We start from the raw sequence: 9893 nt of genomic DNA on the forward strand, positions 1-9893 counted from the left end.
AAGCCTGTCTTTGTAGGGGAACACAATATCTTACATTACTCATATCACATTTATATATACTGTATTTTATACCATTTATTGCGCCTCGCCTATGCCACTCGGCCATCCCTCATCCATATACTTACATGTACATATTCTCATTCACCCCTTTAGATTTGTGTGTATTAGGTAGTTGTTGGGGAATTGTTAGATTACTTGTTAGATATTCCTGTACTGTTGGAACTAGAAGCTCAAGCATTTCGCTACACTCGCATTAACATCTGCTAACCATGTGTATGTCACAAATAAAATTAGATTTTGACTCTTGTAAAAAATAAAGTAAAATAAAATCAGCGATTGTGCTGCCAGCATAATACTCTGTTGCTAGGAGAACAGTCATTCTTTCACTTATGGGCTGCTGTGTAGACTGCAATGATATTTTTGCAGCCCACTAAAAGGCGTACTCAGGACCACCTACAATAATGGGGGAAATGCCCATTTTGCCCATGGTTCAATGATTAAAGGGTAGGTATCATAAATGTAACTGCACATGTACCATATAGATTTGCATTAGTGCACACATCAAAAGTCCCAATGAAAAGACACACCTCACTTTTCAGTTTTTCTAGAAATTACATAAAACCGATCAGAATTCCATAGAATGCATGAAAAAAAATGCAATGGAGGACTTAGCAAGCCAGCCTATTTCCTAATGTAAACTTAAATGTATAACTTCAAATTAAACCAAATCGTTTGCACTCATGACTACTGCGTTCAATTACATTTTCTGCCAATTTACAAGAAAATACTTTATACATTTTTTTGTTACAAATCAGCTTGCAAGGTTGCTAGCCAACTAGCCTGCTAACATTACGTTAGCACTGCATGAATCAGCCAGTTGCTATCAACACCTAGCTTATAGCTTCACTAAAGTAAACCAAAGTTTTGGAAATACATAGCTAAAGTTGGTTATTTAAGCCTGCTAGCTAGCTAACTAGCCACCAAAGTTGACATTGCTAAGTAGTAAGCCAGAGAACAACACCAACTAGTCTAGCACAGGCAGGAACCCAGAGAACACAACAAAAAATCCAGCAGATATAACATAGAGAGAGCAGAGACTTACCGATTGATGGCTGAGTTAGCTACCAAAGAAGAGCCAACGAGAGAGGCGCTTCTGAGAGAGGCCATTTCACCGGCTGTGGGAGTCAACTAATCCAATGGCAATATAGGGAGGCAAATCCAAAGTAGATGGATTCCAGAGGAAGCATTGGGCACAGGAGACGGAATATTCAAGAAAAGCCAATGAGAGAGGCGCTTCTGAGAGGCCATTTCACAAGAAAATGGCGATCGGAGGAAGGCTCCAGGCAGATGGAATTTATCCCATCAACTCAGTCAGTCAGATACTTGTACTAAACCAAGGATGAAAAACTCTGAGAGCCTACCTCATGGAGAACAGGTTGAAAAGTTGACCAAACAAATTAGAAGACAAAAAAAACAATGAAGAACAGACAAGGTACTTTTGAGCCAGAGGCAAGCCTGCCAGTGCAGGAGAATTCAGAGCTGCCTGGAGTAGCAGAGCAGGATCATGCGGCCCACACTTGTGGGCATTCTGATTGGTTGTTTACATTACAACTCCTCATGATTGGTGGATTGTAGCTCACCACTGCCAACACTCAGGCTGCATGGCTAGTGGCTAACGTTAGCCATCTCAAGCTAGCTAGCGCAGAGTAAATTCTCCATGTGAAGTTGATAAATAGTGCATTGTAGGTAGTTTAGAAGGTGTCTGGAAATAAGTTAATGAATAAAACATAACTGTTTGTAGTTATAGGTAACCAGATGGTGACTACAACTAAGTTAATAAGTCTTTGACCGCACTGTGTTGTTACTTTGGTGAGTAAAAACTCATGACTCCTACACTTTAATATGGATTTTGTAAATGATTTGTGCGTTTCAATGTATTACAAACTCATTTTGGAACATCTAGCTGGAAACCCAAAGGACACAACAGACACACTATTTTAGAGTTTATTATTATAATCATAACAATAAGGTGGATGTCTCTTTATTTTGACCATCAATTCAACCATAATTGTTTCATGTTTTTTTTTCATCACAGGCAATAGTTATAATAGTGCACTTTTATATTTAAATTATGATACAGACATTTCTTTTTTAACACCTTATTCTACTGACCCTTAGGAATGGACAATAGTTTACAATCTTAGCTAGAGTAAGGATGATGAATATAATGATCTTGGTGATGATGATGATGATGATGAAAATGACAGTGAACAATCATAAAGGTGAATAGCGACAGTGACGCCTCCGACGGGTACAGCGTGGTCTCTCTCGAAGTCAAGTGGTCCGCACAACGATGGCTGGAACTGGTGATGACAGACGCATCAGGTCAAGGGGAAAAGCATAAAGAAAGACATGGGAGCAGTATGAACGTTTGATGTTGTCGGAGGAAAGGTGTACGATGGTGGTTTGCTCGTGTCTGCCAATGAATGTGGACAGTTTAGCTTGCAAGAGCAATGTGCTCATTGCTGGCTCAGTCACTTTATACAGAATGCTTAAAGAGAGTCCCTCTCACCCCTTTGCCTGTAACCTGGTCACAGGTGGTGCAACAGATCTGAAATATAAACCCATGACTCAGTCATTGACTCAACTCTTTACAATCTAATAATCAGAACTGGGTCGTATTCATTAGTGCCCACCGTAGCGAAACACGTTGCAAACAAAAAACAGTGTATCTCATTGGACAACTTCATGTAGTCCCTCCCTGTCTCAGTCCGTTTGCTTCCGTTTCGTTCCCAGTGAATTCGACCCCGAACAGAACATAAAATATATAAACAAATTCATACAATAGAAACTAAAACATTAACATTTAGACAGAATGCTGGGAAGGAATGTAAATGTTGTTAAGTTCATGATCCAAAAACAAAATGAGTGTCCTGGGAAAGAGAAAGAAATCAAAGAAAAGAATAATGTTGACAAGAAAAACATTATATCCCTAGCTCCTGATATATTTCTGTTGGTGCAAGATACATTTCCCACATAAATAAATAATATATCAATAAATACATTAACAGTAAATAAATAAGTAAATAAATACGGAAATACATAAACAAGGAAATGGAAAATCGCAAAACGTTCTGCATCTGTTGCATATTGTGCAGTAAGGAAGACCGGCTGGTAATGTGTCTAGTTTCTATCACATAATACTGTTGTAATACATGATCGTCAAAACAGCTACATCTGCTTGTAGAGCGGTGATATAAGGTGACGCTGCGGGTGCAGAGGATGGATCACTTGACTCATTGGTGATGGCAGAAGGGCCTATAATTTGTTTGCCTTTTTTTTTGTATTTTTCCCATATATAGGACCCATATTATGTGTTTTAATAAAAATCAACTATATGAGTTGAGCTTGTTTCACTGCTTTGAGCCTTGACCTTTGGTGGGGGCAACTCCACCACATAAACCTTAAGATAACCAGGTGGTCGTCTGCTCCTTCGTTGCCTGGTTCTCCTGGCGCTGGTTGAGGATGAAGCCTTGGTCGATGCTTTAGGCTTAGCTCCTGGAGCTTTTATTCTTCCCAGGACTTTCCCCTACATCTTTAGCTTCATCTTTCCTCCCTTCCAGTGGAGACAACTCTTCCTTCTCCAATTCCCTTTAACCGTATTTGGTTTCAGTCATCATCTGGGTCAAAGGACCATTGAATGATTCTTGGAATCTGTGTGTGTTTCCAGACAGGTAGGATGACTGACGATCGTGAAGGAGGTCACAGTCAGGTGACAAAGGAGCCAGACATATATACATGTTTATTTCCTGGATAGTTGTGTACCGCATAACAAAGGCATTTCGTTAGCATACCTGGAATCTATGAGGAAGACGAAAATTCGAGAACTCCGCAGGCACCTGTAGTGACGTCGATACCTTCTTTGATGAAATCTAACAGCGGTTGGCATCCAAAAAATGTTGCAACCGTCGAGACCTTCTCCAATATCCTCCTCTTCTCTGCTCGCATCCAAGTAGTTAACTACCTTCCTTCTCAACTCGTATTCTTCCAGCAACACAAATGATGGCGTTACTTCGTATGGTAATGACAATACCTTCAAAACAAAAGCCCGCATTGCAAACCATTGCAATATGGATAAGAAATTCAAATTATATTGAATTTCAATCACAGGAGGTTGGTGGCATCTTAATTAGGGAGGACGGGCTCGTGGTAATGGCTGGAGTGAAATTAGTGGAATGGTATCAAATACTTAAACACATGCTTTCCATGTGTTTGATGCCATTCCATTCACTCCATTCCAGCCATTATTATAAGCCGTCTTCCCCTCAGCAGCCTCCACTGATTTTAATCAATGGCCACTTTTGTTGTGCCAACAAGAAAATACAATTAGTAATTCATGAAAACAAATACAAAATATTTGTTAAGTCCAATTCTGAAAAAAAATACAATGTTGACACAGGCATGTTGAGAAGATTGGGCTGTAGAGAGAACATTTTTCTACCTATCTCAGCTCAAGTTGGATGGAATATACTCCGTACGGTTCCTACTCACCAAATACAGTCCGTTTTGGAGGGGGACAGTGTCGTAGATACCCATCAGCGATTCGTTCTCCACACCCCCTCTATAGCCCCAAATGCAATACACTGTAATTGACTGTACATGGGATATACACTGAGTATACAAAACATTAAGCTGTTCCTAAGATTTGGTGTACTCACTGTTGTTGGCTTGTAAAAATATAACTTTTATACCCATACCCATATAACTTTTATACCCATCTCTGCTAAAGTGAAGTAGAAAATTCTCAGGAAAACCTGACTGTTTTGTAAAATGTTGGCACCGATGAGAAGATTCAAATATGTTTTGTTTTGGAGGTGGACTGTGTCACAAAGGACCACAAAGTCCGATCAACCATGTTTTCAAAACCAATAACAGAGACAAGATTGAAAGATAAATCAACACGTCCATGTATTATCGATCACGCTCAGCAAAGGCATTTTTATGGAGAGTTTTAAATGGATCACGTAGTCATTTCCTGTCTGACAGCTGATGTAAAACATACTCTCGCATGCCATTGTATTCACATTGCCCTATAATAAGACTGCTTTAGAGAATAAGCACACGTAAACACCACAGCTACTACCACCTGACTGTTGTCTAAAATGTGGGCACCGATGAGAAGATTCAGAGTTTATTGTCACATCCATCACAAGTCCATGCATTGCCAGATACTGTAATGCCAGGTATTGGAAGTTGAAGTCGTGTATCCTTTAATTCTCTTTTACACTGACTTAAGGAATCCATCATTTTAAGATTGAATGCAATGCAATTACTGCTACTAACTATATATTGCATATCTATGGCTATAACTGTCCGGTGTGACTTTAAGTTCACAGGCACTATCATATGCTATGGGAGGGTGGAGTGAAAAGCCAGCAGCTAGCCGTGCAACAAAGTACCCCTCAAAAACTGCACATATTTGGTTAGTAGAGACCCTACTGAGTCTTTCCCACCCCACTTTAGCTGAGACAAGTAGAAAAGTTAACTCTACAAGTCAATATGTATCCCATATACAGTCTATTGCATTGCAGTGAATTTAGTGGGTGGAGTAAGGAGTCATCAGTACTCTGTATAAAACCTGCTGCCTAGCACAATATACCCATTTAAGTTGTGCAGACTCTATTGAGTAATTCCAACAACATACTGTATATTTGTATTTTATTAAAATTGCATTTCTTTAAATATAGCCTACACAATAGCTTTCAAAATACCAGTATTTGGTCAAACTTTCAAAATAAATGCTGGTATAAAATACATCATATTATTCATTTATTTTTTTCAAACGTGGTTGTAAATAATAGTGCAAAAATAAAAGCGATATTCCCAAAGTTAAGCCTGTCTTTGTAGGGGAACACAATATCTTACATTACTCATATCACATTTATATACTGTATTTTATACCATTTATTGCGCCTCGCCTATGCCGCTCGGCCATCCCTCATCCATATACTTACATGTACATATTCTCATTCACCCCTTTAGATTTGTGTGTATTAGGTAGTTGTTGGGGAATTGTTAGATTACTTGTTAGATATATCTGTACTGTTGGAACTAGAAGCTCAAGCATTTCGCTACACTCGCATTAACATCTGCTAACCATGTGTATGTCACAAATAAAATTAGATTTTGACTCTTGTAAAAAAAAAATATTTAAAAAATCAGCGATTGTGCTGCCAGCATAATACTCTGTTGCTAGGAGAACAGTCATTCTTTCACTTATGGGCTGCTGTGTAGACTGCAATGATATTTTTGCAGCCCACTAAAAGGCGTACTCAGGACCACCTACAATAATGGGGGAAATGCCCATTTTGCCCATGGTTCAATGATTAAAGGGTAGGTATCATAAATGTAACTGCACATGTACCATATAGATTTGCATTAGTGCACACATCAAAAGTCCCAATGAAAAGACACACCTCACTTTTCAGTTTTTCTAGAAATTACATGAAACCGATCAGAATTCCATAGAATGCATGAAAAAAAATGCAATGGAGAACTTAGCAAGCCAGCCTATTTCCTAATGTAAACTTAAATGTATAACTTCAAATTAAACCAAATCGTTTTCACTCATGACTACTGCGTTTAATTACATTTTCTGCCAATTTACAAGAAAATACTTTATACATTTTTTTGTTACAAATCAGCTTGCAAAGTTGCTAGCCAACTAGCCTGCTAACATTACGTTAGCACTGCATGAATCAGCCAGTTGCTATCAACACCTAGCTTATAGCTTCACTAAAGTAATCCAAAGTTTTGGAAATACATAGCTAAAGTTGGTTATTTAAGCCTGCTAGCTAGCTAACTAGCCACCACAGTTGACATTGCTAAGTAGTAAGCCAGAGAACAACACCAACTAGTCTAGCACAGGCAGGAACATTTACATTTACATTTAAGTCATTTAGCAGACGCTCTTATCCAGAGCGACTTACAAATTGGTGCATTCACCTTATGACATCCAGTGGAACAGTCACTTTACAATAGTGCATCTAAATCTTAAAGGGGGGGGGTGAGAGGGATTACTTATCCTATCCTAGGTATTCCTTAAAGAGGTGGGGTTTCAGGTGTCTCCGGAAGGTGGTGATTGACTCCGCTGTCCTGGCGTTGTGAGGGAGTTTGTTCCACCATTGGGGGGCCAGAGCAGCGAACAGTTTTGACTGGGCTGAGCGGGAGCTGTACTTCCTCAGTGGTAGGGAGGCGAGCAGGCCAGAGGTGGATGAACGCAGTGCCCTTGTTTGGGTGTAGGGCCTGATCAGAGCCTGGAGGTACTGAGGTGCCGTTCCCCTCACAGCTCCGTAGGCAAGCACCATGGTCTTGTAGCGGATGCGAGCTTCAACTGGAAGCCAGTGGAGAGAGCGGAGGAGCGGGGTGACGTGAGAGAACTTGGGAAGGTTGAACACCAGACGGGCTGCGGCGTTCTGGATGAGTTGTAGGGGTTTAATGGCACAGGCAGGGAGCCCAGCCAGCAGCGAGTTGCAGTAATCCAGACGGGAGATGACAAGTGCCTGGATTAGGACCTGCGCCGCTTCCTGTGTGAGGCAGGGTCGTACTCTGCGGATGTTGTAGAGCATGAACCTACAGGAACGGGCCACCGCCTTGATGTTAGTTGAGAACGACAGGGTGTTGTCCAGGATCACGCCAAGGTTCTTAGCGCTCTGGGAGGAGGACACAATGGAGTTGTCAACCGTGATGGCGAGATCATGGAACGGGCAGTCCTTCCCCGGGAGGAAGAGCAGCTCCGTCTTGCCGAGGTTCAGCTTGAGGTGGTGATCCGTCATCCACACTGATATGTCTGCCAGACATGCAGAGATGCGATTAGCCACCTGGTCATCAGAAGGGGGAAAGGAGAAGATTAATTGTGTGTCGTCTGCATAGCAATGATAGGAGAGACCATGTGAGGTTATGACAGAGCCAAGTGACTTGGTGTATAGCGAGAATAGGAGAGGGCCTAGAACAGAGCCCTGGGGGACACCAGTGGTGAGAGCGCGTGGTGAGGAGACAGATTCTCGCCACGCCACCTGGTAGGAGCGACCTGTCAGGTAGGACGCAATCCAAGCGTGGGCCGCGCCGGAGATGCCCAACTCGGAGAGGGTGGAGAGGAGGATCTGATGGTTCACAGTATCGAAGGCAGCCGATAGATCTAGAAGGATGAGAGCAGAGGAGAGAGAGTTAGCTTTAGCAGTGCGGAGCGCCTCCGTGATACAGAGGAGAGCAGTCTCAGTTGAATGACTAGTCTTGAAACCTGACTGATTTGGATCAAGAAGGTCATTCAGAGAGAGATAGCGGAAGAGCTGGCCAAGGACGGCACGTTCAAGAGTTTTGGAGAGAAAAGAAAGAAGGGATACTGGTCTGTAGTTGTTGACATCGGAGGGATCGAGTGTAGGTTTTTTCAGAAGGGGTGCAACTCTCGCTCTCTTGAAGACGGAAGGGACGTAGCCAGCGGTCAGGGATGAGTTGATGAGCGAGGTGAGGTAAGGGAGAAGGTCTCCGGAAATGGTCTGGAGAAGAGAGGAGGGGATAGGGTCAAGCGGGCAGGTTGTTGGGCGGCCGGCCGTCACAAGACGCGAGATTTCATCTGGAGAGAGAGGGGAGAAAGAGGTCAGAGCACAGGGTAGGGCAGTGTGAGCAGAACCAGCGGTGTCGTTTGACTTAGCAAACGAGGATCGGATGTCGTCGACCTTCTTTTCAAAATGGTTGACGAAGTCATCTGCAGAGAGGGAGGAGGGGGGAGGAGGATTCAGGAGGGAGGAGAAGGTGGCAAAGAGCTTCCTAGGGTTAGAGGCAGATGCTTGGAATTTTGAGTGGTAGAAAGTGGCTTTAGCAGCAGAGACAGAGGAGGAAAATGTAGAGAGGAGGGAGTGAAAGGATGCCAGGTCCGCAGGGAGGCGAGTTTTCCTCCATTTCCGCTCGGCTGCCCGGAGCCCTGTTCTGTGAGCTCGCAATGAGTCATCGAGCCACGGAGCGAGAGGGGAGGACCGAGCCGGCCTGGAGGATAGGGGACATAGAGAGTCAAAGGATGCAGAGAGGGAGGAGAGGAGGGTTGAGGAGGCAGAATCAGGAGATAGGTTGGAGAAGGTTTGAGCAGAGGGAAGAGATGATAGGATGGAAGAGGAGAGAGTAGCGGGGGAGAGAGAGCGAAGGTTGGGACGGCGCGATACCATCCGAGTAGGGGCAGTGTGGGAGGTGTTGGATGAGAGCGAGAGGGAAAAGGATACATGGTAGTGGTCGGAGACTTGGAGGGGAGTTGCAATGATGTTAGTGGAAGAACAGCATCTAGTAAAGATGAGGTCGAGCGTATTGCCTGCCTTGTGAGTAGGGGGGGAAGGTGAGAGGGTGAGGTCAAAGGAGGAGAGGAGTGGAAAGAAGGAGGCAGAGAGGAATGAGTCAAAGGTAGACGTGGGGAGGTTAAAGTCGCCCAGAACTGTGAGAGGTGAGCCGTCCTCAGGAAAGGAGCTTATCAAGGCATCAAGCTCATTGATGAACTCTCCGAGGGAACCTGGAGGGCGATAAATGATAAGGATGTTAAGCTTGAAAGGGCTGGTAACTGTGACAGCATGGAATTCAAAGGAGGCGATAGACAGATGGGTAAGGGGAGAAAGAGAGAATGACCACTTGGGAGAGATGAGGATCCCGGTGCCACCACCCCGCTGACCAGAAGCTCTCGGGGTGTGCGAGAACACGTGGGCGGACGAAGAGAGAGCAGTAGGAGTAGCAGTGTTGTCTGTGGTGATCCATGTTTCCGTCAGTGCCAAGAAGTCGAGGGACTGGAGGGAGGCATAGGCTGAGATGAACTCTGCCTTGTTGGTCGCAGATCGGCAGTTCCAGAGGCTACCGGA

At 43.4% G+C, this 9893-nt stretch overlaps 1 long non-coding RNA gene across 1 annotated transcript; it reads right to left on the minus strand.

The window, feature by feature from the left end:
- Positions 1-1990: 1990 nt before the first annotated feature.
- Positions 1991-4015, minus strand: LOC124047620. Its single transcript, XR_006841118.1, has 2 exons — positions 3855-4015; positions 1991-2363 (listed from the first exon to the last, which is right to left on the minus strand). It is a non-coding gene; the product is annotated as an uncharacterized LOC124047620 (long non-coding RNA).
- Between the last annotated feature and the right edge of the window lie 5878 nt (positions 4016-9893).

The sequence above is a fragment of the Oncorhynchus gorbuscha genome, linkage group LG11, assembly GCF_021184085.1.
Source record: "Oncorhynchus gorbuscha isolate QuinsamMale2020 ecotype Even-year linkage group LG11, OgorEven_v1.0, whole genome shotgun sequence".
Classification (NCBI taxonomy): Eukaryota; Metazoa; Chordata; class Actinopteri; order Salmoniformes; family Salmonidae; genus Oncorhynchus; species Oncorhynchus gorbuscha.